The following is a 21,171-nucleotide window of genomic DNA, read 5'->3' as shown; positions in this document are numbered from 1 at the left end:
TCTCGATTGATCTGTGTTCAGTTTTTCAAGGCCTATCCACTGTGCCAACTTATAACTAAATCTGAGGGGGTTGCGATGGGGAGGTTCCCGTGTAAGGAATGACGAGGTATGCTTTAAGTTATCTAAGGCTGTAGATCCAGCAATGAGGAAGAGCTCAGTAGCCAGCACAGTTGAAGAGGAAAGGACATCTTTAAAACGAACATTCACAGAAGTTGGAAAGAAAAACACAGATACAAAGAAGGTAGTTGCGAAGAAACCATGGGTGACAGAAGAAATACTACAGCTGACCGATAAAAGAAAGACGTACAAAAATGCTCAGGGAAATTCAGGAATACAGAAATACAAGTCGCTGAGGAATGAAATAAATAGGATATGCAGGGACGCTAAGATGAAATGGGTCCATGAAGAATGTGAACAAATCGGAAAAGAAATGATAGTCGGAAGGACTAACCCGGCGTATAGGGAAGTCAAAAGAATCTTCAATGAAATGAAAAGCAAGAGAGGTAACATTTAGAGCGTAACTGGAATTCCATTGCTAAATGCAGAGGAGAGAGCAGAGAGGAGGAAAGAGTATATTGAAGGCTTCTGAAGAAGCAGGAGTGGATTTAGAAGAAGTAGGAGATCAATGATTAGAATCAGAATTTAAGGGAGTTTTGGAGCACTTAAGAGCAAATAAGGCAAAAGGGACAGACAACATCCCATCAAATTTTCTAATATCACTGGGGGAAATGGCAACAAAACGACTATTCAAGTTGGTGTGTAGAATGCATGAGTCTGGTCTACACAATTCCGAGGACTGTAAAAGCTTACAAGTGCGAGAATTATCGCACAATCAGCTAAACAGCTCATTCATGCACGTTGCTGACATGAATAATATACAGAGGAAGAATGCAGAAGATAATTGAGGAGGTGGTATGTAACGATCAGATTGGTTTAGTAAAGGTAAATGCACCATAGGCAATTCTGACGTTGCGGTTGATGATGAAAGCAAGACTAAAGAAAAAACAAGACACGTTCATAGGATTTGTCGACCTGCAAAAAGCGTTCGACAATGTAAAGTGGTTCAAGATGTTCGAAATTCTGAGAAAAATACGGGTAAGCTATAGGGAGAGGCGAATAATATACAATACGTACAAGAGCCAAGGGGGAATAATAAGATTGGACGATCAAGTCCTCAGACTAAAAGGGATGTCAGACAGGGCTGTAGTCTTTCCAACTTGGCGATCAATCTATAACCGAAGAAGCAGTGATGGAAATAAAGGAAAGCTTCAGAAGTGGAATTAAAATTGTAGATTAAAGATTCGCTGATGACATTGCTATCCTAAGTGGAAGTGAAGAAGAATTACATGATTTGCTGAACGGAATGGACGGTGTAATGAGTACAGAATATAGATTTAGAGTAAATCGAAGAAAGACGAATGTAATGAGAAGTAGCAGAAATGAGAATAGCGAGAAACTTAACATTACGATAGATGATCACGAAGTAGACAAAGTTAAGGAATCCTGTCATCTAGGCAGTAAAATAGCCAGTGAATGACGAAGCAAGTAGGACATCAAAATCAAACTTCCACTGGCAGAAAGGGCCTTCCTGGCCAAGAGGGGCCTACTAGTATCAAGCATAGGCCTTCATTTGAGGAACAAATTTCTGAGAATGTACGTTTCGAGTACAGAATTGTGTGGCAATGAAACATGGACTGCAGGAAAACCGGAACAGAAGAGAAACTAAGCATTTCAGATTCGTTGCTACAGACGAATGTTGAAAATTAGCTGGAGTGATAAAGTAATAAGTGAGGAGGTTCTCTACTGAAACTGAGAGAAGAGGAATATGTGGAAAACACTGATAACGAGAGATGACACGATGATAGGACATCTGTTAAAACATCAGGGACTGACTTCCATGGTACTAGAGGAAACTGTAGATGGCAAAATCTGCAGAGGAAGACAGAGATTGGAATGCATCGAGCAGCTATTCGAAAACGTAGTTTGTAGCTACTGTGAGATGAACAGGTTGGCACAGGAGACAAACGTTCAAACGTGTGTGAAATCTTATGGGACTTAACTGCTAAGGTCATCAGACCCTAAGCTTACACACCACTTAACCTAAATTATCCTAAGGACAAACACACACACACCGATTCCCGAGGGAGGACTCGAACCTCCGCCGGAACAAGCCGCACAGTGGCACGGGAGAGGAATTCCTGGCGATCTGCATCAAACTAGTGATAACACGATTCAACAAAAAAAAAAAAAAAAAAGAAAGAAAGAAAGAAAGGGGGGCTAGAAAACATAAAGCGAAATGCAAAGGCTCAATCTAGATATAGCGAGGGTTAATGAAATGAAATGGAAAGAATAGGATTATTTCTGGTCTGATGACTGTAGGGTAATAACGGCAGCGGCAGAGAATGGTGAAACTGGTATAGGTTGAATGGTTGTTCGATGTGGGGGAGTGGAGCAGGTAGTGAGGTCATCGGATTAGAGAAAGATGGGGAAGGAATTCGGCCGTGCCCTTTCAAAGGCACCCTCCCGGTTTGCCTCACGCGATTTACAGAAGTCATGGAAATCCTAAATCAGGATGGCCAGATGCGGGTTTGAAACGCCATCCTTGTGAATGCGAGTCCAGCGTGCTAATCACTGCGCCATATCGCTCGAAACATGCCGAATGGGATTGTCGCCTCAGCAATGGTTGGTTGTTTCCATAAAAACGGCTGACCAACAAGCTGCTACACACCACCCTTTGAACAGCCCAGGAGCAGCGCGATAGAGAATTCACGTTTTGGCTGCAGGCCTCTGCTGGAACGTCCGACCAAGTTAGCACGATTTCTCTGGAGCCAGCCTTCAGCTGGACGTAAAGTACACCATGTCCTCTTTCTCCTGATTTGCGTGAACGTCGTTTCGACTTTAAAAACTACAACCTTCCAGGAACACCTTAATTGGCTAATGGTGTGTCATTTCGACTTGGAATACGTGGAACTGTGAACTGTCTTATTTAACCGAGAAGTCCACTTGCAACCACTATCATTCACTGTGACCATGAGCCTCGTCCATCAGCTACCTAATAATCTCGTTACACTAAAATCACTATTAATCAATCCTAACGTGTCTGCTTGGAAAAAAACCTCTCTGAAACATATTTGTCATACTGTTCGATAATTGTGTTTACACTAGTCTCTCATTTGGTACCAGAAACAGGATTTGTCATTCTATAGCCTGACGCAGGGGAAATTTTTTTTTTTAATTCTGTCGAAGTTGCCACGAGAAGTATCGTTTATTCGTGGTCACTAGTTTCGGACACGACGTCCATTTTCAAAGAATCACCTCCAGCCTAAGTATCGAAACCTAATACAACTTTCATATTTGCAAATAACCACAACCGGCAATACTGAGCAATACGTACAAAATCATCTACAGCGTATTAACAGTGCTTCTTGCCAAATAGCACCAGTAACGTTTGCAAGATGCACTGTTAAAGTACTGTAGTTGATTTTGTTCACGTTACACATGACTGCCGATTGTGGCTAATAGCAAATGTACAGGTTGTATTACGTTTCGATACTAATGATAGATGCGATGGCGACTGTTGATAATCGACGTCCCGTCCAAAACTAGTCATCGCAAATAAAAGATATTTCTCACGGTTTCTTCGATAGAATTACAAATAACTGTTTTAAGAAATTATATTTGTGTCCATCGTATCAGTGCGAAGAACAGCTGCCATTCATCTTTCTTCTCTGTTGACGAGGATATGGTTCCATTTGGCACGTATGTAGTGCGAATAAGTACCCTCCAATGAAGCCTCTGAGGGAAGGATATAAAGGGTTTTACGCGATTCAGTTACAGTTTATGCCTGTACCACAGAATTGCAAGAATTCACTTATTATAACCAACGAGAGGAAGAGTGGTCATAAAAATATCAGACTATTTGCATCTAAAAGATACACAGGTGGCGTTCGACTGGTTCAGAACCACGACGCCGATGTCTTCCTGAAGAAAGGTATCCCCACTATGATCAAAGAATGTAGCAACTTGTCAAGATAAGGATTACAGTTTAAAATAGAAGGTGCAGTATCATCCAGGACAACCACGCTATCTACGCTTCATGATCAACGAGTGACGACAGTAGTCACTCGCAAGTGGAAGGTGCCACACAGAGCTACAGTTACAACTATGGTGCTCCTTAGCTATGACTACTATGACAAGATCATCGGCAGCAATGACTGATTTGATAAACTGAAATAAGGCACACACAAGTAGACATTCCAACAAATAGTGGCATTCTTTGCTTATTTCTTGATTAACTGCGCTATGCCGAAGAATTTTCTGTTGTGAAAGACACACAAGAGCTCTACGTCAAACCAGGATCAAAACATTTCGATTGAACTTAGCAATCGTAAGCATCAACTAAGGGGACATAGCGACTGCTGTAATTCATAATTAATGAGCAGAACACAGCCACAGGTTGCTTGTTATTTTATTTTTGCTGGTTTCGCTCGTTAGAGGCGAGCATCGTTAGACGCTCTATCTGAGACGTGGCGCGTTATCGGTATGTATCGAAAACGCGATTTAGCCTCTTTGGTTGTAGCTAAGCGACGGTGTGTCTAGCGTCCCGCGGCGGGGGGAAGAGGGGTCCACGTCATCGAGTTAACGCCGCCCCAGATCAGCTCAGTCTCATTTCAGTTCTCGTATACCGATAACCGCAGTATGGTCGTCCAGGCGCACTTACTGGATATGTTGAAGGATATCTGGCGTGCAGTGGGGATTCTTTTGTTTCAGTTAACGCCAGTTTTGTTAAGAGGCACATACCGGTAGTTCACTTGTATCTTTTTTTCATAATTAATAATATGTCGAGTTGTTCCTATGTGTATTCAGAGTACAGACAAGCTCAGTTTTCTTAGTTGAAGTTATTATTTATTTACTTTTTGCTAACGGTCTTTGTCCTGTTTCTTGGGTGCGAACCTACTTTTTAACTTAGGGCTTTTATTTACGCTAGCATTGGCAGGCAGGATTTAATAGGAGGGTGGTTTGAAAAGTTCTCGGAATCACCACGAGAGGTCAGCGCCTGCGCAACGAGTTTCTCATGTGATATTCATTGGACTGTTGCCTGTAAACACGTGTCACTTCAGTGCTCTTGGAAGAGAGCCGTGGCAGTGACGTGCCTCTATTGTCGTTCCCACGTAGTGATTTGCGAAGATGGAAAAAATTCAGGATTCGAGCAGTGATTAAGTACTTCGTAAAGAAAGGTATGACCGCAAATGACATTCATGCTGATTTGCAGAATACACTCTGGGACTCTGCTGCTTCACCTTGAACTGTTTCCATGTGCACAAATGAATTTAAATTAGGACGGGTGAGCTTAGATGATGATCCGCGCAGTGAACGGCAAAGATGTGTCACAACTCCAGAAATCATTGCAAAAGTGAACAAAATGGTTATGTAGGACCGGCAATGGGAAGTGCGTGAAACTGCTCACTCTTTCCAGATGTCATCTGAAAGGTTATATCACATTTTAACTGAAGAATTATAAATGAAAAAATTATCTGCAACATGGGTGCCACGACTCTTGACGCTGGATCAAAAACGCCTGAGCCGTCGGCATGGCAAAATTACACGAACCGAGGTGTGGATTGTTGCCACACCCGCCTTATTTACCTGATGGTGGTGGTGATGATGATGTTTGGTTTGTGTGGTGCTCAACTGCGCGCTCAACAGCGCCCGTACGAAGTTCCAATTATTACATAGTCCAATTTTTAACACAGTCCAATCTAGCCACAGTCACTAATGATGAGGAAATGATGATGACAACACAAACACCCAATCGCCGAGCAGAGAAAATCCACAACCCGGGACCTCATGATCCAGAGGCAGCAACGGTAGCCACTAGACCACGAGCTACGGAAGTTTACCTGATATGGTTCCGTCAGACTTCCATCTCTTCCCAAAACTGAAAATTTTTCTTGATGGACTAAGATTCACTTCAAACGAAGAATTGATAGACTTAGTTGACAACTATTTTGCAGACTTGGAGGGGATCAAGGGACTGAAACATCGTTGGTCAAAGTGCATTAATCTACAAGGAGACTATATTGGAAAATGAAGAAGTATCAGTGATGTAAGCACATTTTTTTCAGTTGCGTTCGGAGAAACTTTCAAACCACCCTTGTATATTATTACTCGTTTTTGAACAGTAGGGTGTCAGTTTTTAAAAATTTATTTGTATATTTTTTATTGTTGCCCAACTGTTTCACAGTCATCTTTAATGGTGGTTCATTCTCTGTTCTGAGCTGATAACTAGACGTCCATTTGTGATAGTTAGTGCATATGTAACCTACTAAAAGTAATGTTGAAACACAACTACTGACTCTTCCAAGTCAAATAGTCCAATTTCTAATATTAATACTCGCGTTACACAGAATTACGAAAGGTGTGTTACTCAAACATATAAATATTTTCATCATATTTTATGCCGAACGACATAGCATTCCTGGGAAGTGTGGCGGTTTCTTAGAGTTACTTCTAGAGGAGACCGAGTTGATGCTATAACACATACAAAATATAACCTTATTATAACTTGAACAAGATGAAAGACTTCATTTTGAGACAATCTAAAGCCACAGGACTCTTTGGTATGTTCCTTACTGTCACTGGTCACTAACATATCATTTCAAACATTAGTCTCTTCTTGCAAAGTAGAAGTGACTATCAAGTTTGCTGCAGCTCTGTCTAATGCAGCTGTCGCGTAATTAACATGCCGTAGCGGTGGCCTCTCATTCGCCGTTGCGTCTAGCAGTGACAACACTTGCAGTTATGATGCGAGATACCAACCTCGGGAACACGTTCTTCAGACGACATGACCTTTTTTTATAATTAACGTGTCTTTTATGGATTAAATGTTATTATTGGAACCCAGCGTCTTACCTGTCGTCTTACCACTCCAACCTCCTCCCTATACAGTGTGGTGGTCCATTGATCGTTACCGGCCCAAATATCTCACGAAATAAGCGTCAAACGAAAAAACTACAAAGAACAAAACTCGTCTAGCTTGAAGGGGGAAAACAATGGCGCTATGGCTGGCCGGCTAGATGGCGCTGTCATAGGACAAACGGATATGAACTGCGTTTTCTTAAATAGGAACCCCCATTTGTTATTACATATTGGTGTAGTACGTAAAGAAATATGAATGTTTTAGTTGGACCACATTTCGGTTTGTGATAGATGGCACTGTAATAATCAAACCGTGTAAGTACGTGGTATCACGTAACATTACGCCAATGCGGACGATATTTGCTTCGTGATACATAACCCGTGTTAAAATGGACCGTTTACCAATTGCGGTAAACGTCGATATCGTGTTCATGTATGGATATTCTGATCAAAATGCCCAACGGGTGTGTGCTATGTATGCTGCTCGGTATCCTGGACGACATCATTCCAGTGTCCGGACCGATCGCCGGATAGTTACGTTATTTAAGGAAACAGGAAGTGTTCAGCCACATGTGAAACGTCAACCACGGCCTGCAACAAATGATGATGCCCAAGTAGATATTTTAGCTCCTGTCGCGGCTAATCCGCACATCAGTAGCAGAGAAATTGCGCGAGAATCGGGAATCATTCCAGTGTCCGGACCGATCGCCGGATAGTTACGTTATTTAAGGAAACAGGAAGTGTTCAGCCACATGTGAAACGTCAACCACGGCCTGCAACAAATGATGATGCCCAAGTAGATATTTTAGCTCCTGTCGCGGCTAATCCGCACATCAGTAGCAGAGAAATTGCGCGAGAATCGGGAATCTTAAAAACGTCGGTGTTGAGAATGCTACATAAACATCGAATGCAACCCTACCATATTTCTGTACATCAGGAATTGCATGGCGACGACTTTGAACGTCGTGTACAGTTCTGTCACTGGGCACAAGAGAAATTACGGGACGATGACAGATTTTTTGCACGCGTTCTATTTAGCGACGAAGCGTCATTCACCAACAGCGGTAACGTAAACCGGCGTAATATGCACTATTGGGCAACGGAAAATCTACAATGGCTGCGACAAGTGGAACATCAGCGACCTTGGCGGGTTAATGTATGGTGCATCATTATGAGAGGAAGGATAATTGGACCTCATTTTATCGATGGCAATCTAAATGGTGCAATGTATGCTGATTTCCTACGTAATGTTCTACCGATGTTACTACAAGATGTTTCACTGCATGACAGAATGGCGATGTATTTCCAACATGATGGATGTCCGGGACATAGCTCGCGTGCGGTTGAAGCGGTATTGAATAGCATATTTCCTGACAGGTTCACGGATCTGACGTCCCCGGATTTCTTCTGTGGGGAAAGTTGAAGGATATTTGCTATCGTGATCCACCGACAACGCCTGACAACATGCGTCAGCGCATTGTCAATGCACGTGCGAACGTTACGGAAGGCGAACTACTCGCTGTTGAGAGGAATGTCGTTACACGTATTGCCAAATACATTAAGGTTGACGGACATCATTTTGAGCATTTATTCCATTGATGTGGTATTTACAGGTAATCACGCTGCAGCAGCATGCTTCTCAGAAATGATAAGTTCACAAAGGTACATGTGTCACATTGGACCAACCGGAATAAAATGTTCAAACGTACCTACGTTCTGTATTTTAATTTTAAAAACCTACCTGTTACCAAATGTTCGTCTAAAATTGTGAGCCATATGTTTGTGATTATTACAGCACCATTATCACAAAGCGAAAAAAGTGGTCCAACTAGAACATTCACATTTCTTTACGCACTACACGAATATGCAGTGAAAATGGGGGTTCCTATTTACAAAATTGCAGTTGATATCCGTTGATCCATGGCAGCGCCATCAAGCGGGCCAACCATAGCGCCATCTGGTTTGCCCCTTCAAGCTAGACAACTTTCGTTCTTTGTAGTTTTTCCACTTGACGCTTATTTCGTGAGATGTTTGGCCCTGTCACGATCAATGGACCACCCTGTATACAGCATTTCACTATTTGATCAAAAATATTTAGACACCTATTAATGGACATTAATATGGGTTACGCCTATCCTTTGCCTTTATGTCGGCTTGTATTCTGCTCGAGACATTTTGTCTGAGGAGGAACGTCATCCCATTTCTCGTCCAGTCGAAACCAGAGAAGTCGACACTCTGACTTAACCCAAGCATTTCTATTCATTTCATATCGGGAATCTGAGCAAATCAGTGTGACTCAGGGATGTTATTATCCACAAATCATTGCCTTAAGCCGCGCGGGATTAGCCGAGTGGTCTGGGGCGCTGCAGGCTGTGAGGCTGGTCCCGGCGGAGGTTCGAGTCCTCCATCGGGCATGCGTGTGTGTGTTCGTCCTTAAGATAATTTAGGTTAAGCAGTGTGTAAGCTTAGGGACTGATGACCTTAGCAATTAAGTCCCATAAGATTTCACACATTTCACACACATTTTCATTGCCTTAAAGGCGCTGCTTTATGACAGGGTGCATTGCCATGCTAATACACTGTTCTACGGTACATTCTACACACTGCTGTAAAAAGTGCTCGTATCCTTCCACATTTAGAGTTTTCTTACAAGCAATGAGATGATCATCACAAAATGCACACTAGTACCGTAACACGACCTTCTCTGCACTTTGCTTTTGACACTGCACATGACACTATCCGAGGTTTAGGTGTAGCGTCTAAAATTATTAATAAAAATATTCTCGGTCAGCGGTTTGAACACCCTCACAAGTTTCGAATAAAAATCATCAGCAACGGCGGTCGAAGACTCCTGGCATTAGACGTCACCCTCATTCAACCAACGACCTTGTGAAAGAGGGCTGAGGAGCGGACGGAGGGTCAGGGCTCTCTTTTGTCCATGGACTGGGAACCTGGCCATGAAAGACGGAAGAACCAGCAATGATCAAAGGCATGAGGCTGCAGAAGGCAATGGAAACCACTGCATTAGAGATGCATAACGTATATCCACAGGACATGTGGACTGTAATTGAAAAAAGTGCCATATTATCTCTCCATTGGCAAAAGATTCCGGACTAGTCCCCCGTTCGGAACTCACTGACAATGCGGAGGTCACCACGAGAAAAATATCAAATAACCAACGAAAATATAAAGTTCTATGAGTTGAGGAGTGGGGTGTGAGAAGTTTGAACGTGATAGGGAAGCTAGACAATTTGAAAGGTAAGTGCACAGTCACGGTGTAGATTCAGTGACGAAGTGAAATGGAACGAAGAGAAGGATTTATGGTCAGATTAGGGTAATATCAATAGTGATCGAAAATGGTACAGCCGGCTGGTGTGGCCGAGTTGTTCTAGGCGCTTCAGTCTGGAATCACGTGACCACTACGGTCGCTGGTACTAATCCTGTCTCGGGCATGGATGTGTGCAATGTCCTTAGGTTAGTTACATTTAAGTAGTTGTAAGGGACTTACGACCGCAGATGTTAACTCTTATAGTGCTCAGAGCCATTTGAACTATTTGAAATTGGTACAACGGAAGTAGGATTCTTTATGAACAGCAAGGTAAGGCAGAGAATGAGTTCAGAATAGAGTTACTCTTATCAGAATCGTCAGCAAACCAACACCGACAGCGATAGTTGAGATATGTATGCCGACGTCGCAAGCTGAATATGAAGAGAAAAAGAACGTATACGAACATATTGAACAAGTAATTCAGTACGTAATGGGAGATGAAAATCTAATAGTCAAGCGGAATGCGATTGTTGGGGAAGGAGTAGAAGGAAAGGTTACGGGAGGATATGGGATGGTACTAGGAATGAGAGAGGACTGAGTTCTGCAATGAATTTCAGCTAGTAACAGCGAATACTCGGTTCACGAATCATTAGAGTAGGAGGTATATATGGAAAAGGCCGGGAGATATGAGAAGATTTTAGTTGGAGAGCATCATGGTCAGGTGGAGGTTCCGAAATCAGACACTGGACTGAAAGCGAAAACCTGGAGCGGATATACACTCAGTTCACAATTTAGTATTGATGAAAAGTAGGTTGAAATTTAAGTTATTAGTCACGTAGTATAAATGCGCAAAGATGTGGGGTACAGAAGTGCTAAGGAATGACGAGATACCCTTGTAGATCTCTAAGACTATAGATATCGCGATAAGGAGTAGCTCAATATGCAGTTCAGTCGAAGAGGAGTGGATATCTCTATAAAGGGCAATCACGAAAGCTGGAAAGACAAATATACTTTAAGAGAAGATAACTGCCAAGACACCGTGGGTAACGGAAGAAATACTTCCGTTAAATCGAGGAAGGAAGAAAGTACAAATATGTTCCGATAAATCCAGGAATGCAGAATTTCAAATCGCACAGGAATTAAATAAACACGAAGCGCAGGGAAGATAAGGCGAAATGGCTGCAAGAAATACCTGAAGATATCGAAATAGAAATGTCCGTCAGAAGGACGGTCTCAGTATATAGAGCAATGAAAACAACCTTCGGTGAAATTAAAAGCAATGGGAATTCCACTGTTAAATTCAGAAGAGAGAGCGGATAGCTGGAAAGAGTACACTGAAAGTCTCTAAGAGAGACGAACTGTCTGGTGTTGTGAAGAAGAAGAAACAGGAGTCGATGTAGAAGAGACGTGGGATCCAGTATTAGAAGCGGATTTTAAAAGGGCTTTGGAAGATTTAATATCAAATAAGGCTGAAGCGATAGATAATATTTCATCATAATCTCTAAAATAACTGAGGGAAATGGAAACAAAACGACTCTTCCCGTTAGTGTGTAGAATGTATGAGTTCGGCGAAATACCATCTGGCTTTCGGAATTAAAATCATCTACACAGTTCCGATTTCAAGAGCGGAATTATCTCACAATCAAGTTAATAGCTTATACATCCAAGTTGCTGATCAGAATAATATACAGTAGAATGGGAAAAAAATTGAAGATGTGTTGTATCACATCATTCAGCTTTAGGAAACGTAAAGGCACCAGAGAAACAGTTCTGACGCTGCGGTTGATAATAGAAGCAAGACAGGAAAAATCAAGACGCGTTCATGGGATTTGTTGATGTGCAAAAAGCAACAGATAATGTGAAATGGCCCAAGATGTTCGAAACTCCGAGAGAAATAGGTGTTATCTATACCGGAAAACAGGTAATATACAACATGTACAAGAGCCAAGAGTTATCAATAGGAGTGAAAGACCTAGAACAAAGTTCTCGGATTAAAAAGGGTGTAAGACAGACATGTAGTCTTTCGCTCTTGCTGTTAAATCTATACGTGAAAGAGGCAATGACGAAAATAAAGGCAAAGATCACGAGTGGAATTAAAATTCAAGGTGAAATGATTCAATGATAAGATTTAACTATCATAATTCTGACCTCAGTGAACGTGAAGAATAATTAATGGCTGTGTTGACTGTAGTGAACAGTCTAATGAGTACAGAATATGGATTGAGTGTAAATCGAAAAAAGATGAAAGTAATGAGAAGTAGCAGGAACAAGAACTGCTAGGAGCTTAACATCAGGATTGCTGATACCTAAGTAGGTGAAGTGAAGGAATTCTGCTATCGAGGCGGCTAAATAACCATTGACGGGCAGACTAGCACTGGCAAAAAGTAAATTACTTGCGAAGGTTAGTCTACTAATATCAAACATAGACCTTAGTTTGAGGCAGATATTTCTGAGAAGCTACGTTTGCAGCACAACATTGTATGGACTTTGGAACAGAAGAGAGAAAAATTCGAGCTCTAGTGCTACAGAAGGATGTTGACAACTAGGTGGACTGATAAGGTTAGGAATGAGGATGTTCTCCGCAGAATCGGTGAGGAGAGGAATATGCGGGAAATACTGATAAGAAGAAGGGACAGAAAGACGGTACATGTGTTAAGACGTCAGGGAATTACTTCCATTGCACCAGAGGGGCTCTAGAGGATAAAAGCTGCTGACGAAGATAGTTATTGGAATACATCCAGGAACTAAGTGAGGCCGTAGTTTGCAACTGCTACTCTGACATGAAAAGGTTGACAAAGGAGAGGTATTCGTGTCGCGCCGCATCAAACCAGACAGAAGACTGATGAATAAAAAACAAAAGTGACGGCATCTGCCAGTCGCACACTTTTCATGGGATTGCCACGAGGTACAGCGTGACTCATCACTCTTTCCAATCATTCCCTGCACAATGGCGTCGCTCCTTACGCTACCCCAAGCAACAAATAACGTTGAAATGGCTCTGAGCACTATGGGACTTAACATCTGTGGTCATCAGTCCCCTAGAACTTAGAACTACTTAAACCTAAGTAACCTAAGGACATCACACACATCCATGCCCGAAGCAGGATTCGAACCTGCGACCGTAGCAGTCGCGCGGTTCCGGACTGAGCGCCTAGAACCGCTAGACCACCGCGGCCGGCCAACGTTGACTACTGAGGTATATACAGGAGATGAGGAGCTGCTCGACCTGTGAACCAAAGTCCTCTAACTTCTATACGCGCAGTCATTGTGCTAGGTGAGCCACCGATAGCACTTTGGAAGTCACGAGTGATTTCTACTGCTGATTTTTTTTCTTTTTTACGATTACTTTCCGCATTGCTCGACGGTCCTTGTTCGCCAGTACATGGGAACTGCTGTGGATGTTTCTTCGCGTTTCCACTTCGCAGTCACATGACCAACAGTCGAACTGGGCAGTTTTAGAAACGGTGCTCCTTCCGTGATTGATTGATTACTCAAGTGAATTCCCGTGGTCTCTCATGACAGATACATTCTGTTGTTACGGCTTCTCTGTTGACGACAAATCACTACCCGCCTCCTTTAACAATGGTGACATCTAGTGGTCAATTCTGTATCACACAGCGCTGTCCGGACACTTTGGATCAGATAGTGTATTGCTTACACAGTGCACGTTTGTGTGTGTGTGTGTGTGTGTGTGTGTGTGTGTGTGTGTGTGTGTGTGTGTAATTGTGCAAGCTCAACGACGAGGTTATCAAGGCCCATGGAAGGTTAGTAGAAACAAATTCGGTTAAACGGTAGAAAATGCAATAAAGGAAATAAAATCGCATTCACTTTTCCCCAGTCTCACCAATGATCATCATCTAGCTCATTAAAATGGACGGATTTTCTTAAACTATCGACTGAAACGCAAATAACAAAGAGGGAAACTAAAATAGATTCACAGGAATATGTATCTGGCTAATCGCTTGGAAAGCACTGATGAGCCAACTACCATGAGAACACATTAGAACTACCTCTATAAGATCGGTAAGACATTGTAAAAAACTTTAAAGACATACTAAATTCGTGTTCTTTATCGTTTAAAATAGAGGGCCAATCGGTTGACGATTAAGATGATTCTCTCTTATCTGAATACAAAATACGGGCTTAGGTTTCGCAATAACAAAATTTAGTCTTAGACGCTATATCAGCCGTTAGTCTATTGCAATTTATTACACTTTAACTTCACACTTTGAGGTGAAAATCTTCTTACATATTTATATCTCCTGCCAAAAGTCATGATTTAAGAACAGCTTTCTTCTGACCACTTACACACGCATTTAAGCGCTTCCAAAGTCTGACTGTCAGCTGCTTCTACTGATGATCATCTAATATAAAGCGAATCCTGTGCGATAATGTATGGCAGTTGTACCAAGCTGCCAACTTCTGTCTCACACGCAAAGTTAAAAACAAATGTGTACAGAAAAATTCGCTAATCCCACTCAAGAGATACCAACGACGAGTTCGTGCTTTAGGCGATAACACACAATCCGATCTGTGTAGTAACGCAGCAGTGGATACGCGGATTCTGATGGATCATCCGCCTCGAGCATTAGGGCTGCGGAGCAGCGAGCATGCAGCTGTCTGGTGCTGTACGGGAGTGGGAGCAGGCTGCTAATTCCACAGCTCTCCGCCTGCCCGGATTGGACACTCCTAATGGCCCATTAGAACGGCCGTCCGTCTAGGGACGCTGTGCTCTCCCACCCTTTGGTCGATCTGTCTTGTTTCTGTACAGACAAGCAAAACTATCAATTACAGTGTTTAACTCTCCGTTTGAAACAATAAAGAAGCAGTGTATATTTAATAAAACTGATATTACTTTTATATGTCTTCTGGGGACGACCGAGGCTGCTACAGTACACTGATGGAATAAAATCGCAACACCAAGAAATAATTAATGTATAATAACTTGATTTCGGAAATATATTTGGCTTGTTAGCATATTTAACTATTTAACATCGCATGATCAGAGGTCAATGCAAGCGCGAGATAAGCCACTGCAAATGTAAATTGCTGGTACATTAATAACCTGTGTGAAGTCCAGAATGTTTAATTAAAACCTGCAAACGTACATGCATTGTGTTATAAGGTGCTGCATGTTAGCTTGTCAGATGGAGTTCCATGCCTGTTGGACATGATCGGTCGATGTGGGGACGGTTAATGCTGGTTGTGCATTACACTGGAGTTATCGTCCGAAGATGTCTCATATGTGCTCGACTGGAGACAGACCTAGTAATCGATCAGGTCAAGGCAACACGTGAACACTCTGTAGAGAATGTTGCGTTACAACATCGGAATGTGGGCGGGCGTTATCCTGTTGGAAAACACGCCGGGTAGTACAACAGGTCGAGTCACCAAGATAATGTACAAATTTGCAGTCAGGGTGCTTGGGATAACCACGAAGCAGCTCCTGCTGTCATACGAAATCGCACACCAGATAATAGCTCCAGGTGGGGAGCTAGTTTGTCTACCACGCAGACACGAATGGCTCTGAGCACTATGGGACTCAACTGCTGAGGTCATTAGTCCCCTAGAACTTAGAACTAGTTAAACCTAACTAACCTAAGGACATCACAAACATCCATGCCCGAGGCAGGATTCGAACCTGCGACCGTAGCGGTCTTGCGGTTCCAGACTGCAGCGCCTTTAACCGCACGGCCACTTCGGCCCACGCAGACACGTTGGTTACAGGCCCTCCACTGGCCTCCTCCTAAGAGACGTATGTCCGTCACTGGCATCGAGACAGAACCAACTTTCACCAAAAAAATATAAATGATCTGCAGACTTACCCCCAATGAGCTCTCGTTTGACACAACTTAATTCGCAAATGGCGGTGTTCCGTGGATAGTGGAACGCACGCTACAGGGCTTCTAGCTTGTAGCTGCTCAAACTGCTGCTGCAGATGCATTTTATGCGCCAGAATCATACGCCAAACACGATGGTCTTCCCTCTCGCTAGTTCAACGTGGCCGTTCGGAGCCCGGTCTTCTTGCGACTGTACATTCCCGTGACCACCACTGCGAACAATCATGTAAGCGGTTATACATTCCTGCCATATCGTTGTGTAATACAGGGTGGTCAGAAAATGAGTGAAATGCTTGTAGGGATGTTACAGGGCAGGTTGTACTGAGACATAAATGTTAAGAAAAAAATTCAATACGTTGCTACGTTTCCGAGTTATTTAGCATAGAATTTAGCCAATCGGGGCGTCGCGCGCTCACATTCAAGCGGCCTACCAGGGGCGGTGTTGCCCAACAAGTGCTGCGTCTCGTTAGCTGAAACTTGAATTAACGCGCGCGACGATCTGATTGGTTAACTTCAATGCTAAATAACTCGGAAACGGAGCAAAGTACCGAATTTTTTTCGTAACACTCTTATCTCAGTACAACCTGCCCTGCTACATCCCTACAAGCGTTTCAGACATTTTCTGACCACACTGTATACAAGGAATACCTAGATTCTCGTAGCCTATCAAACGACCGCGTTTCAAATGACTCAGGTGTCCTTATGGAAATCAGGTTTGCTTGAGACAGACGCTGTAACGGTCGTGAGAATTAGTTACCTATGAAACTGGAGGTGGTAAGTTAATATTAGTCAAGCATGCCTTTAAGGCGACAAAGACGCTATTAACACCACTCTTATGCGACTGGCACAAAATTTGATTACATACCATCTTTCAGATGTAAACATCCCAATCAACTTTTGTTTATGTCGGACAACTCTTTATTGTGCTGCAGTTTCTTTCCGTCAGGATAGCTGGATTTTTTTTTCCAGTGTGATCATAATTATCTTTACAGAATTCAACCATTTCAAGCGTTTTTCCTGGCGAATTTTCAGATGATAAGTGTCAAACATTTTGACAATCCACCTCTTGAAAGACTATAGTTATCATGCAGCTGTCACAGAATGACAATTCCGGAAAGGATAATGGTCGCATTAGAAAGGAAGGACAAGACTGAAGTCTCATTTCACTTCCTGGAACTCTGCTCCTCCAGTAAGGCACTTGCACTGGCTGTTAAAATTAGAAGCTTCACTATGAAGCAAGTGCACTTCCTTCTTGTTTATAACCACAAATTCTATTATTGTTATGATCTTGACAGTTCGTTGCAACAAGAACACAAATTATTAAATTTATTGGTTTATCTATTCTGCCACTACATGGGTATGGAAAACTTAAGCACGAAAGTGATTTTCGAACGATGTTTCAACGCCAACTATCACATCGATCATACAAAGGAAGACTTGCTACAGTATAGTATTGAAGGCACCTGTACGAAATACGCAACGAGACGAACAGAAATGACAGTTTTATTTAAAGAAAACAATTACACTGAAGTGATAGCGATTTATGCGGTTTATGATGGTTCACGGGACATTGGAAGAAGTGAGATATGGTTCATAATAACGTATGTGATCGCCAAGGACAGTAATACATGCTCTACTACTAGCTTTCATGTTGGTCACAAGTCTGGTAAGAAGTTACTGTGGTAGACTGTTGCATTTCTCTAATAATTGTGTTGGCCACGGCTGGATGGTAGTTGCTCCATGTGAAACGTTGCTTTCGTCCTTAAGTTTTGCACACTACTCAACATAGTTTCAATCTTGAGGTCATCATCTGGCCGATGATGACCCCAAGGCTACTGAATGATAAAAACTATTGTTTCAGCTGCTTGTTTTTTTTACTACCAAACGTCTTACTTAAACTGTAGAACACCATTTTAAGAAAACTTTATAGTTCTTACATCAGCCTACCTGTAACTGTAACATTCACGTGACCACTGTAACCAACAACAAAAATGCTTCTATTGCATACTTGAACGATACCGTTTTGGGTATTAGGCCACTTCATTTTATAGCATCGAAACAATAGTGCAACAAAGTCAGTGCAATTATCATTGCTGAGTTCCATTTCAGGACGCAGAAATATTTCAACGCCCTAAGAGGACTGCTGAAAATACGGTCGAAAAGACAGTTTCGTGGCATAAAGGTTTTGTTTGGTGTTACGAATGCGCGCCCCGACACCCGACAATCAATTTGGCACGAGCTGTGAAAACATAGGCACTTATATCCATCTCATGCTTTTTTTATACTTTTTGTCACTACACTATTTTTGTTTTCAATTCCTTGTGCAATAGAAGCAACTGTCCTTTCATACCACCAAATTTGTCACTAACTGGTCAGTTAATATGTTACAGCCGTTTTGCAATAACACTTCTTAATTTGTTCCTTACAAAAACCAGTAATTTCGCAATTCCACTGAGCGCGTCATTTTTAGCTTTGTTCTGGATCGCTATGCTTCCTATGACTTCAGATTTGTCATTGCGTACGTCTCTTCAACGGGTTGGTAAACCCTACCGTCTTCCTTCACCAACTGTGTACTTAATTGCTGTGCTTTGGTGAGAAAGTACCCTTTCACGACTGTGATGGACGCCACGACGCTGTTCGCATTACAAGTGCACGGCTGTTGTTCGACCTTGAACTGTCAACTTACGTTGTGGTAGGTTTCATCAATGGTGTACTTATCTGTGGCGTCTAACTCTCAAACAGAAGGCCGTTCTTTTTTTCAAAAAATAACACCCGGGTCTAAACATTTCTGCATAGCTATTTCCATGAGGCTGCGCTGGGTCCGCCGGTTTTACCTTTCGATGGAGAGTAGTAGGAGTATATTGATGTTTAACGTCCCGCCGACAACGAGGTCATTGGAGACGGAGCACAAGCTCGGATTAGGGAAGGATGGGGAAGGAAGTCGGCCGTGCCCTTTCAAAGGAACCATCCCGGCATTTGCCTGGAGTGATCTAGGGAAATCACGGAAAACCTAAATCAGGATGGCCGGACGCGGGATTGAACCGTCGTCCTCCCGAATGCGAGTCCAGTGTGCTAGCCACTGCGCCACCTCGCTCGGTTTCGATGGAAAACTCGTCTGTAGTGATAAAATGCCGTCTGCTGCCACTGAATCGGTCGAGGCTGAAGAAACCCATTACAACTTATGGACGTTGTTCAACGGCTCACCATAATACGCTACAAAAAAGAAGTTCCTAATTAATGAGAGCTGAAGCACTTCTGTTTTGCTGTGGTTAGCATTATGAAAACGTTTGAATAAGGATACAGCAGTTAACAGAACAGCTTGCAATATTTCGGCACTCTGTTTAACAGATTTCACTCAATTGTGAATATGTACTGCAGCCATTGTATGTATAGTGTTGTCGATTTTTCTTGACAGTGAACAGCACGGTCCGGTTTCAGCTGTGTGGCTCTCACAGGGGACGATGTTGGAAGCACAGTTGGCAAACGTTCGACGGCCGCTCCTCTACGGTCCAATTCTTAGATTAAAAGCCATTGTTGGAAACGTAGTAAAGGCCTGAAGTTCTCCGGAGGTTGTAGAGTTACAAAATTAGCTTTCTTCAGTGCTATCCAGTAATTAGAACCCACTTTGGCGCAAAATGTGTTCCTCATGGAACTTTTGTCGTCCCAACTTACCGCATTTGGCTGCGGGTGCCAGTAATCGTCCACAGACAAAGGCAATAAAAGACTTTTAGATAACTGCTGTTTGAAACAAGAGCCACTTTGCCTTAACCATTTTCCACAGAACAGAACACAACCCCACTAGCCGGATTTAGAGAAGACTTGAAATACCTGTTGAGCGAAATAGACAACATAACACAGAATATTATTTGAGGATAATCAAAACATAGAAGAAAGTGCTGAAGAATAGTAAGAAAAATATCGAGTTACATCGAAATTAGGAACGTCTCACGATGGATGGAGCAAGAGAAACATCACAAGCTGATTTTGCGCGGAGAAGAAAGGTTTCTTGCATAAAGGTGTTGGAATGGTGTAAGCTATTAGTAACAAATTGTAGATTCATTCTTTGAAAGCGTAAATCCAGAGCACAGTGTCATATATATATGAAACGTAGACCATAGGACAGCTAATGAAGAAGACGCTGGGTGCAATTCAAATTTTGCGCTTATGAAGAATACAAAAAGTGTAGTGAAGAAAGAGAAAATACAGTTTATGTGCGGAAAGAAGTCTATGGAATATGTCTACCAGACAAAGGAACGGATTAGTGGGGCATCTGCATAGTAGGTGCAGAAAAGAGCGGATGATACACAACAGCTTACAGGAAATGTTGGGTGTGGTACTTATGTTTGGGCTGAAAAGGTTGGCTAAATATCGGAACTCATGTAAGCTTAAAAACAGTCCGAAACTGATTACTTAAAAAGAAGTATCGTGAGTGTAAAACAAGAATATTACGGGAAAAAACTTCTCCATCATATCAGTTATATCTAGGTGTCTATCAGATAAAAACAAAATAATTTGTAATTTCTTATTTTCAGATTGTTTCACTCCTTCGTACACTATGTCATATACTACCATGGGTGTGACGGACGTAAATTGCAATAATTTCAAAATTTTACGCTTAAGGTAGTGTTAAAAGAATCCAAATAAGAAAGACTAATCCAGCATACTGAACGCTCCACAAATACTTTACTGTAGACACATTGGAAAACCAACCAACACTTACTTTATGTTATATACGGCAAATAGTGGCTACAGCGGTGAAGTTTCGTTGTTTTCCTGTTTACATTTGTTGCTGAACGTCATGGAGGCCTCATATGATGAAATAGCGAAATGTAAAACGGTAAAAAATAGCTACATCAATTTCAGGTAACTTCACAGCTGGAGAGGTATGTTGAAAACTGGAAGCCCACATTTCTTAATTTCTCAATGTGTTAATTTTAATAAACGGTTCCCACGACAGCGTTTCTACTGGAAACGCTGTACACTTTAAACATCATTAATCAGATGTCCCACAACCTCGTTTCGCGAACCATTAATCAGTTTCTGATACACGTGTTTACTGGAGCGGTGAGCGCTGTCGTCTATTTGTTCTAGAGCTGACTGTTATGATGCTTCGCAGCAAATGACGCGTTTCAAGCGAGGTCCTCG

This window comes from Schistocerca nitens, chromosome 4 (assembly GCF_023898315.1).
Source record: "Schistocerca nitens isolate TAMUIC-IGC-003100 chromosome 4, iqSchNite1.1, whole genome shotgun sequence".
In the NCBI taxonomy this organism is placed as follows: Eukaryota; Metazoa; Arthropoda; class Insecta; order Orthoptera; family Acrididae; genus Schistocerca; species Schistocerca nitens.
This window is presented reverse-complemented; position numbering follows the sequence as displayed.